At 35.7% G+C, this 12,257-nt stretch overlaps 1 protein-coding gene across 6 annotated transcripts in view; it reads left to right on the top strand.

Moving 5' to 3' along the window:
- The window catches only part of LOC126872552 (uncharacterized), a 433,925-nt gene that overhangs the window by 338,570 nt on the left and 83,098 nt on the right, over positions 1-12,257 (top strand). The gene's annotated exons all lie outside the window — the stretch shown is intronic.

Below are 12,257 nucleotides of genomic sequence, written 5' to 3'. Positions count from 1 at the left end.
TTTAGTAATTTAGCGTGTATGGATATGGATATTAAAATTTAATCGAGTAGTTTCATGAAATTATTTAGTCGAGTAGGTTAGTAAAATTATTTAGTCGAGTAGATCCATGTTGAAAATGACAACGTGAGTTCGTGCTCGCCATCCATATGCAGATGCATTAGTTATGAGAAATAGTAACTAGAGGATGATCCTAGTTACAATCAATAGATTTAATCGATAGGCTTAAGATGACTTTTTGTTTTTATCCCTAGTTCTTGTAAGCGCGTGCAATAAAGGTTTTTTTTGGCTCAGAACGGTGTGATAGATTTATCCATTCAATAAAGTAATAACTATTGCGAACTTACCTCTGAGTATAGAAATAACAACAATCCATTTCATTAATTTGTTTGCTTAAGTATATTTTTATTCTGCTTATAACATGCCTATACCGCTCATTAGTACTCAATTGTGTAATTAACCTGTAACTCAACTGTACTAATTCCGAACGCTTTCTATACACTGGACTATTTAATAGCAAATGACCACTCGTCACTCGGTTAAAGTGTCGGATTTGTATATACGATTCTTATGTAAAAGCGGTTTATTTGTGAAGATATATCGAATTCAAAGTTGCATCAACAATAGGATTTACAATGGAAATATTTGAGTGAGAAAAATTTAGTTGAAATGTTCTGAACTTATTGCATTATAATCGTGATATTTTAAATGTATGTCAAAATATCTGGATTTTTTTCGAATTTTTACCTTTTCAAAGGCATCCTTGAGTAACCAAAGAAAATATACTTTTGCTACAATTGTTATCTCTTTAATCGATCGTCGTAGCGTGCATTTCTAAGAATGTGAGAAATTTTTATAGCTCGAAGTGTCGAGATATGAAATTTTAGATTATTATTATTATTACTATTATTATTATGATTATTATTATTACTATTATTGTTATTATTATTATTTTATATCTAAAAGGAGATATAAAAGATAAGAAGTACAGAGTGGCAAGAAGGATACAAGATGGAAAGAAAGAAAAAAGATAGAAATGGAAAGTACAGAACAAAAAATGGAAGATATATTGACAAAAATACGATTTTAAAGAAGAGAAAAAAAGTAACCGAATTCTGCAAATAATATCTCTATTCTCTCCGACATAAAATACTATGGTCTGAAAAAATTCGGAAATTCTAGGTTTCAAAGATAAACGTTTCTTGCGGTTCGCGTTTCCATTGTACTAAACTTGAGGCATCTCCCTGGAGGTACGGTTGAACTTCCGGCCCATAAATCGAGTTAAAAGCAGAGTCCAGAAAAACAGTAGAAGAGCAACTCTTGTCGGAAGAAGTTTTTAATCCGTTGAAATTCTTGGACTCCACAATACAACAGGGTTGTGCTCGCGCCTATTGTTTTTCAAGGAAGGAAACTCTTCCTTGTAATTGTTGTTGTAAATTAAGCGTTCTATCGAGCTGTGTAATAGCACTACTTCGTTGAAAGCAGTTCTCAGTACAGCTGGTTTTTTGTCATCTTTTTGCAGACTAACTTTTATTGGTCTGTGGTTAAATTTATTAAATAAGAAATTAAGAACCATCGACCTTCAAACGTATTATTTATTCTGTGGTAAGTAAATTCCTCACTCGCCATTATGTTTGATATATGTATTTTGATTTATAATTGTTTTTATCAACCTCGTTTCTAGAAATGATATGACGATTTGTTAAAAAGTATATAAATGGAGGGTTCTAATTAATTTCTTCGATGATACTGATACACATGTTCAGCTGTTTTTAAATACAAGTATAGTTTTAAAAGACACAAAAATATAATACAATGCTTAGGTATGTACACAATATACTCCTCAATTGTTCCAAAATATTTTCCAATGCTATTTGTCTTGTTTACTAGTCATGAATATACTCCAAGAAAATATAACAGAAGAATAACAGAATAATTATCTTCTTTTAGTCTTAATAAGTTTGTCTCTTAAAAAATTTTTCTACTTATTTGCCAATTCTATAAGCATATTTCCGAAAAATAATATCTTTAAAAAAGATTGAGGAACTCTGCGGAGTTGTCTAATTATTAATCAGAAAGATCTAAAAGTCGAAACAAATTTAAGTTATTCTTATTGCAGTTTCCACCAAAACATTAACATTCGAAATGAAAGAATTGCATTTCAATGAAAAAATTCCTATTACGCAATTTCTGGGAGGAACGTACGTTTCAAACACTTTTCCGTAACATTAAATCCGTAACCGTACTCGGGAGAACGTCATAGGAACGTGGTTCGCGAGCAGGTAGAGGGAGGACACGTTCCATGAAACTTTATGGCGCCTCTCGAGGGCCCGGCAGGGCTCTATTTACATAATGGCCGTCCAAACAAATGTCAGACGAACTCACGCACCCTTTCCAATTATCAGAGCCGCCCGAGACACTCGAAACCCTCTTACCCAGCTACCCGTCCGGGGTGGCCGTCCCGACAGATAAGCTAAAAGCAGCGAGAAAGTGAGATCGAAAGGGAACAGCAACCAACCTCTCTCACGAATCCCTCTTTCTGATCTCGCATGTATATTTATGACACGTGCGATTCCATTCGCGCGAAACGCTATGAGCCGTTTCAACGATGCTAATGGAGTTTCGAAACATGTCCCCAACGACTCTCTCGTCGCATGTCGATCGAGATCTCCACGAGAGAAATGGAGGTTGGATGCTTCCGGTGGGACACGTACGATTCGTTGGATGGTGTGGTCGTTTGAATCTATTAGAATTCGACGTTTATTTGTGGATTGACGAGAATGGTTGATGGTATTTTTAGTGGGACAAATTTGTTCCTGGAATGTGGGTACGAGGAACATGCGAAAGGAGGTGTGGAATGGTGATGAAGGGTTTGGAATTGGGTTCTACAAGGCGCGGGTGTACGTCGGAACAGCTGATTCGGAGAATATGTGACTATTGTTAGTCTTATGAAGATTTTTAGGTTTGTAGGTAATGATGATATATGGCAGGAATCAATCTATGAATTTAGTTACAAGTTATTGAATTTCTACGCTTCGTGTAAACCGTCCATAGGTTTCTTGTTTACTATTAAATGATTTCATAAGTAGTATACATGCGTTTATTAAAGTATTCAGATATTTATTAAAATATCAATTTAGATGTAACACATGCATATATTTACCAGAAAAGATTTGATCATCAGTAAATCATGAAATTCTTTTATTTTTTTTTTATTTAGTTGTTTACATTCACAATTTGTCCGATTTGGACATTTGGTAGAATCATGAAATTAGTCGATAATTCTTCGATTGCAAGTTTCTTTTGTTTATATAAAGAAATCTTCAATTTCTATATAAAATGTAATTGTTGACTCTGTTATTATACTTCCTATTAATCTTGAACTATATCCATATTTTTATCATCGATTAATAGTGCCACTTAATGTTGTGTCATCTTATTATAGTGAGACTTACTATATACCAAAAAATAATCTTGTAAAAGGGCAATTATATCTTTTATAGATAAATTAAAACAAAAAATTAGATAGTCAGTTATAGATATCTTGCAGAGAATGAAAATTAATGCAAGAACTGAATAGCGAATAGCACAATTTCATATTCCACTGCTACAGACCTATTCCACATCCTTTTAATAATCCTGTCACTATATCCGTACAGTGTTGGACAAAAGAAAATCTAAAATTCATACTTACGTATGATAACTACACTATATTAATAATAACTTTGTTATTATTTGTAATTATATGTACTAAACATATTTTACCATGTAGTAAGTTCCTGCAAATTATAACCTTTTTTCCTAAAAAATTGTGGTGTTTTTTACATCGTTTATCCTTTAGGGTTCGTCTCCTCTAAAGCAATCACAAGTAACTTTTCGTCGCCTCATGTTTGCTGCACGTTTTAAAACTTTTCCAACAACATCTTATAGAAATATTTTGTCTACATTGACATTCGGCGATTTTTCCAAGAAACACTGAATAACAACAAAAAATTGTTCAGTGTTACTTCAGTGGAGACAAGCCGTTGAAACTTTATTTTTTTCTGCACTGTGCATCCACTACGGAAATACCTTCGACATTCTCTGCTCACGAACCTCTGACCCTGAACAATGGACAAAGGACAGCGGTCGACACGAGGAAGAAACCTGACCATTCTCCACCCTCGGAAACTTCTTAATTACAAAGCGTGTCCGCGTGCTCTATTCCTCGACTACCGTTTCGCCGCTGCCGGGCTCCAATAAATCGCGGGTCCGCGTCCCTGGCTTTAATACCGTGGCAAAATCAATTTAGCTTGGGTGGCTGCTATACATATCGAAGGCCGTGGCTGTAATTAAATTGTTACTTCGGGCGGACCGCACGCCAATCGACATGGGCGGCCACCGAACACCCACGTAACCCCGTATTTACGATCCTTTTATTTCAGACCGCGTCCTCTATTAATAACCCCAGGCATTAATGAACCCGTGAAAGGATTCCGTTTCGTTTTCTTCCTCTCTCCTTCTCTCTCGTGAACTTTGTTCGCGTAGGTGGACGCGTCGTAGGCGCCACGGGCGACATACACCCTTCCGTGGATATATTCCTCCACCCTCAAGTTCTGTTTCCCCACCTACGATTTTCATGAACGTGACCCTGCGTCGTATTAATGAATATTCCAGCGACCTGGGAGAATTGCGATAAATAAAAAGCGTGATTGTAGACGGCATAAAGGACGAAGTATGATGGAAGGGAGGGTGAAATAGTTAATCGTTCTGCGTGAACAAGGAGATATAATTTATGGAAATTCTATGGATGGAAAATGATGGTGTATATCTTTATGTATTCCATCTGGGATATTTTTATCTTTGCATCTCTCTACGCTATTACAGAAACAATGTGGCAAAGAAATTAAAATCAGAGTCCCCATAACTATAAGCATCTCAAAGATCCAACAACACTTTATGACCCTTTCCATACTAGTTGCTTCATTGAAACAAGCTAACCTCTTCCTCTTAAGAAAAAGATTCGTTTAGAAAGCCTTTGAATATTCACAAACCTTTTCTAATCTGCTTAATTACATTCCAATCAAGCATACTTAATGCAAAAATACGAAATGCAATAAGATATCTAATATTACTACAACGAAAAATGTAATATGTGATATGAATATTAATTTAGGCGAACGAAATTCTTTAAATTTTATATACGCTACCACGCGTAAGTATTTGGACATCTGGTGCGATTTGATCAAAAGGTTGATACGTATTTTTGACCGAAATATATTTTTTTACTGTTAATTCTTTACCGCTTACCATAATTATATCACTCAGGAGTTCCATGTTCATCTCTAATAAATAGAAGATACTTTATAAGTAATTTTCGACTTTAAAAGAAACACGTATTTGAATCGCTCTAATATCCATACATTGAACGTACATACTTCAACTCATCATAAATATTAGATCAATTGATATTGAGTACAAGTTGTATACTTTTTACTGCTTTTATTTTCTAAGTGTATTTTATTGAATTTATTACATCATTCGTATTGTATGAGTCTTGTAATATAAAATATGACATTAAAAATTAAAATATTACATTAAAATATTAATATTTATTACATTATTCGTATTGTATGTGTCTTGTAATATAAAATACTAAATAAAATAAAATATGTTAAAGCTTTTTAGCAGATGCGACGAGTAAATGGTCTAATACCTATGCTCGGTAATGTGTGTAATTTAGGTGCCTCTGCAGGATCAATTTCAAATCATCTTCAGTTACCGCTTTCTTATTAATATACTAATTAATGTTGAAATGAAACATTCTTCCAGTTATTTCCCGTTTCCAATTATTTATACGCAGGAAGGTTGCGTTTAAACGTCACCCTTTAATCTTTGTGCGATGCTGTTCCTCGAAGTCGAAGCCACACGCACAGTATTCGAATAAGCGTGCAGAGAGGCGCCCATTGGGGTAGGTCTTGCGAGTGTCTTGACTCAGCATGGCACGACCATTCCGGTGGTGTTTTGTTAGGCTCGGGGTATTATTTCACAGACTCGCCACCCATAACGCGTAACAATTGCCTCTGGCCATGTCTGAGGTTACAAGTAGGATTATGTTGCAAGAAGCTAGCAAAGGGAGGAAACTACTGAGCTGCAGTCTCGCGTGCCTGCGAACAATGAGCGTCTTCCAGCGGGAAGGACGCATGTGCGCGTTTTGAATGACCGGGTAAAGGGAAACCGTGCTTAGGTAGCGAGTTTCTCCGTGTTGAATGGTACGAAACTTTTTTTTCTTTTTTTTTTTATTTACAAGTACTTTACAATCAATTCTCGCATTGAGAATTTTGATTAAGCTTTTCTGGCGTGGCGCAGTGACATGGCTAATTATTTATAATAAGTATAAATTTATAAATAAGTATAAATTTATAAATAAGTATAACGAATGGTATGAAACATAGTGATTTCGATTAAAACATCTTGTCGTCTTTAAGGAACAATTTTTGGCAAATTCATATGTTAATTTTATATGTTTTAGAGGATTGTTTTTATACGTTTTTTTTATAGCTACGTATTTTATTACTTTATTATTTAACTTTTGTTATTTTTACGTATTTATTTTACGTATTTTATACATATTTTAATAGATTCCATTGTTCCTTCTTGCACAGATTTTTCTCTTTGTCTTGTACTTTCGGATGTTTAAGAGAGTTGCAATGAGGCACTTAATTGTTTTTTTATAAAATTAATATTAAGTTTTATTGATCAAATAATCTGTTGTATGTAGTGTATTTAGTATCCTCATACAAGTGTAAACGAAGAATCAACCTATCTATTGACAATTTTATACGGTAAAGGACAAGAACCGAGCAAAACTACCTAAAAGGTTCATCTTAGTAGCAATAAACGAAGTAGAACCTTTTTAAAGTTCCTAAAAATGTTCAAAAAGATGCAGAAAATATAAGAAAGATCTTGAAAGCTCTTGAAAACTTAAAATACCGGAACTTTTCCAACGACAGAACCGTTGATGACTTAAATCTCTTTCAACCACGCCCCTCTGCGATAATACGGACCGTGCTGTAGTTTCGTAGAATTTCTGGAAAGATTTCTGTCGTTTCTCAAATGTCGGGTTCCCGGAGGACACTGGGTGCACGTACTGATTCATAGGTGACCGACTTTTCTGGACCTGGATTGCGTGTCCAGGATGTTTGATTCGTTCCGCAAAATCCGGAGGAAGAGAGAGCCGCGGTTTGCCACAATGTATATGAAGATTGCTAGCTATTTAAAGTCGGAGGCCTAATAATGGACTGTCCTGGCCCAATTCTTCCTCGAAAGATCTTCTGATCTTTGCCCCGGGAAATCAAATTGCAATATCGTGTTCGTATTACGATTGCACCTGGCGTAATTCGGTAAATATTTCGTAGAAAGCGTGTGCTCGTTCTTTTGCTTTTAATCGGAGGGATTGAAAGCTTGAAATTGAAGTACGTAAAACTTATGCAGCCGGATTATATGATAATCGACGCGGTGATGTAACGGGAGTGATTCATAACCTTGTTTGTTCGTTTAATTATGGTATTTATAATGGAAATAAATGAAAGAAGGATTATAGAGAGTTGATGAGAAAAGAAGCGAGCATCTTTAACTTGGAAATTTTCCGCTTGGTTGAAACTACATTTTTTTTTATGAATAAAAGTTTAAAGTAGAGAGAGAGGATGAAATATTTATACGGTTTTGTATTAGAAAATTAAGCGTAGTCTGTAATATGAAAATATTCTGAAAACATTCTATTATCTATACTTGAACGCAATTTTTTTCATTTTCTGAATTAGTTTATATCAATTATTTTTACACCATGTTAAAGCATTGAAATTTCGATACAATTTTTTTCCATAACTATGCCTATATACATTATATTTTTCAAATTTTAATGTATTTACGCATAAATCTTCCAAATTCTAAATCACAGCTAAGGTAACTATCCGTAATAATACTGTACTATGCTTTTGTCATTGGTACCGCAAATTTTTTGTTTACCTATTGATTTTCTGCATTTAACTGTAGGCAAGTATCAGTATATTGTTTGTATTAGATTGTCCTAAAAGCTTTTTTCGTTTTATAAGGAAATGATAGATGCGCAAGAAAACGAAAGAAACTTTTGGGGCAACTTAATACAATATATTTTAATCAATTTTCCGACGTTTGATTCGATCACAGTATACATTCATGTATTTAAAATCTGCATTCCCCATCTTTTGTGTTCGATTATTGATCTTAGCGTAAATTTACTTTAACAATAAATACACTGTCAGTTGTCAGGAAAGTAAAAGCTAACGCTTTGTGGTATACACAACGGTGAAAAAAGACTTTTTAATATCTTAAATTGAAATAACGAAATTCTAAAAGAGATTCATTCGAAGGAAAGATACTCAAAAATAGAATAAAAATGGTTGAATATGAATTATGGAATAACTAAATTAAATTAAATCTGTACATTTAAATAATTCTTTTTAAGAAATACATTTTTAAGATCGTTTAATTCTAAGTTTATTTATGGATATTGCACTTTGGCGGAAAAGGCCTGGTTACCTTAACCCTCAAAATTTCCATACCTCTAAGTTCCTTGTCTACGTGTGCCCAGCAATAACCACCAGAAATAATGCATTTCACCCGGACAAAGAAACTCTTTCACCGGCTGTACTTTCACACAACTGGCACAGATTTCGTTTTCCTTTCCCTGGCGCGCTACCCCTCACCCACGTCACTTCCGGCCCCTATTACGACAGATTATTATAGCAGCCGGTGTCGTCGGAGGATATCCTTTGAATAGCTGGCGCGTTTTATTGTGCCATCCAATGAATACCCGAAGCAGGCTGCTTAAACCCTAATCCAGGGTATTAGGTGAAACCCGTCCGGCTTTTCTGAAGGATTGCCGCGTATCGACCAACGTAGACAGGTAGTTTTACCCCCGATGAGATCTATATCTCACACCGTTTTCATCCCTCTATTCAGGATTTACCTCGAGTCCGCTCTGTTCCTCGGGTAAATATTTATCCTCGTTACGTCTTCGCGTGATCCACGTGGAATCCTTAGTCTAGTTGGACAGACATTCGTTTTCGAAGGATTTGTGCACGGGTTAGTGGAGGATTCTTAATAGCGAGAGATGTGGATGGCCAGGTGATGATGTAAGAAGCGTTTAGTCAAGCAAAAGTTACACGATCAGCATGTAGAGTTTGAGGAAATAGTAGGGTCTGTATCAGGACGAATCGGTAGGAGTCGGAATGGTTAATTAATTTCATTGTGTGTTGCCAGAGTGGTAATTGGGAAAGGCAATGATCGATAATTTTTGTTATGATTTTAATTTTCGTTTTGATCAAATGTGAGATTCGTGTATACATATTTGACGAACTGTTTCGCAAAATTGTAAAAATTTCGAACAAACGATAATATATCAACAGGAAAGATGTTTTCGAAGAATTTTCTATTATATTAAATAATTTCTTGAAGCGTAATATTTTTAGTTTTCAAAATTTGATCTGTTCCTCTTTGTATAAATTCATACTTTCCTTTAAACTTGTCACTCAAAACTGATCGAGCTAAGAAAGAAATCGGATATTTTAAAAGATCCTGCTGCTTAATTAGAGCTAAAGAAGACAGCGTTCCAAATACCTAACAAGCAATTTTGTGACACGCCACTCCATCTTCGTCAACGATTCTAAACAGAAATTAAGTAATTACGTCCTTATTAGGAAATTATTTGTGAACGATGGTGGGCCTATTCCGCCATCATCTCAAGCGGAAGTTTACATTCTGCTTGTCCGCTTGGATTTGTATAGACTGGCAAACGAGAGACGGGCAATCGCTTTGTTTCAACCAAATCCTGGTGGTCTGTCTTTGCTTCCTCTTCTGGAAGCTTGAAAATACTTGATGCAACGAAAGATAAAGAGCCGGAGCTCTTGATTTGTAAAATTCTCATTTATGCTAGGCCAAGTCATTAAGTTTTCAGGAAAATTTGCAGTGTTTTTGTTTCAAAGATTTCTACACTACTTATGGATAGTTAATATTTTTATTTCAGAAATATTTCGAATGATTTTTTGAGAAAACAATTGGGAAGATGGTTATATGGAAATTATTTTAATTGTTGATTTTACAAATGAATCTTTCAAGATTGATTAACAAATCCTTCTAATCGTTTGTTCTAGATTGATAAATCCACTTTCTTGCTGAAGCCATCTTGATCTTTTTTTTTAAAGTTCAAGAGACGATCAATTTTTCGAAATTTTATGCCGATTACAAGAACAATTCTATGATTCCTGTGATTATCAAATCTTTCTTATTAAATTCGCTTCGTCGCTAAAATTGTCTTAATTTCTTCGTAAAAATCAAGAAAGGACAATCCTACTATTTTCCAAAAAATTCTTACGTTAACGCTATAGTTTCTCTCCTTTTAATTTCTAATTCAATTCCGAAGGTTCAGTTCTCAGTTACATACTGAAAATTGACCAGTAATTAAAACATCCAAAGTTGAACACTGTATTTTCTTAAAATCCATGACGAATTCTACCTTCTGATCTGCGTTCATTGTTCTCGATTCCCCATTGAACACAATGATGATCGAACGATGAACAGGCGTGTTCCAACTTACACGGAATAATTACGAAACAATAGAAAGATCGCATGACGTAAACGAATTCGTTATTACAAGTCCACTGCGATTTGTGTGGGATTCGCTTCACGGAACGCTTGGAAAAGATACAGAAATGAGAGACGGTGGCCTGTTACGCGTCAGCATTTGGGTGATCCTTTGTTCGCAATCCGTGCAACGTGCAACTTCCTTCCGGTCGGTGAATCGTACCGTTAACTAGCGGCAGTTGGAACTCGATTCGATTCCAATCAGTTCTTTGCGGCTCGTCCAACCGATATTTCAAATGAAAATTGCTACTATGTAACAGTACAAACTTTTGCGTATCTTTCTCGAATGAGAAAGTTGGTGAAATTCAAAGTTAATTTAATGCGAACAATGTAATCTTTTTTTCGAATTAAAATCAGAATCAATACGATTCGTTCAGTATATATCTATGTATTTGAGCTACTCGAAAGTCACTCTGGTCAACTACATTTTTCGTACATTTTTTAATTTCATTACCTGGATATATGATTAGTATCCAGTTTCTAAGGAAACCGATTGATATACTTTTGTAAGTTCATTTGTCGTAAGTAGATGATATAAGTAATCGTAAATTACAACGTAAATGTTAAAGGATATCTGTAATGACTTCCAAATTTTCCCGAATGAACGTTACAAAGAATTCGTACAAATTCTCAAACAAAACTTCTCGCTAGGTTGCATACATTTATGCAAGTTCATATGTTTATAAACAGGAATAGAAAAAATGCATTCTAAATAACGATTTGTTTCATCTATGAAATATTATAACGAGTATTTTACCCCGCACATTTTTTACGCTTTTGCGTAATATGTACATTCTGCACAATTTCGCATCTTTAAATTTCATATAAATGCATAAATATCAGCTTCTCACGATCAAAAAACCAAAAACTTATGCCTACCACTAACCTATTCGCACCACAATCTGTACACAATTGCCTGAAGACATCTACAGTTTCCTGGACTCAAATTGCAATAATGTCGATCTTCCAGGAACACGTAACGCGTGACAGACACATTTCGAATCACTGAATTGACAGGAAATAACGGGCAATAATACAAAAACGTTGTTCGATTCGCTCGAGGAGATCGGGCGGTTCGAAGAAAAGGAAGAAATCTGGCCGCGAAAAGACGCGAGTGAAACTCTCGGCCGAAAAATTCGTGTATCGCGTGTGGACCACTCGTTGGCGTAATTCGTGAGAGTGGTGGGCGTGCATTTTTGCAATGGCTAGGGACGAGGAAACGCTCGCGGCGATTCCTCGTTACGCCGCGGCGCCGCCACCCGCTAGCGGTGAGATCTGAGGGCCGCGTTTGATCCCCTGTGCAAAGCAAAGAAGCGACTAACGATCCGGTAGTCGGTGAAGCATCCGTCGGCGACGTGACTCGTTTGCAAAAGACGTTCGTCGACTGTTCTCCGTGCTCCTTTTTCGGTGGCCCCCGGTGTCACGTAAAAATTCGACGCTCCCTCGTCGCGCATCTGAATAACGCCCTAATGCCCCGCAAAGAAGAAACTGATTCCTCGTGATTATCCTGCAGGATGGTATTTCGTAGTGCGAGTAGAAAAATTCTGGCTTCTCGTGGAACGATTATGTCGGTAGAATCGGGCTTTTATCTTTTGTTT

This window comes from Bombus huntii, chromosome 13 (assembly GCF_024542735.1).
Source record: "Bombus huntii isolate Logan2020A chromosome 13, iyBomHunt1.1, whole genome shotgun sequence".
NCBI classification, from domain to species: Eukaryota; Metazoa; Arthropoda; class Insecta; order Hymenoptera; family Apidae; genus Bombus; species Bombus huntii.
This window is presented reverse-complemented; position numbering and strand designations above follow the sequence as displayed.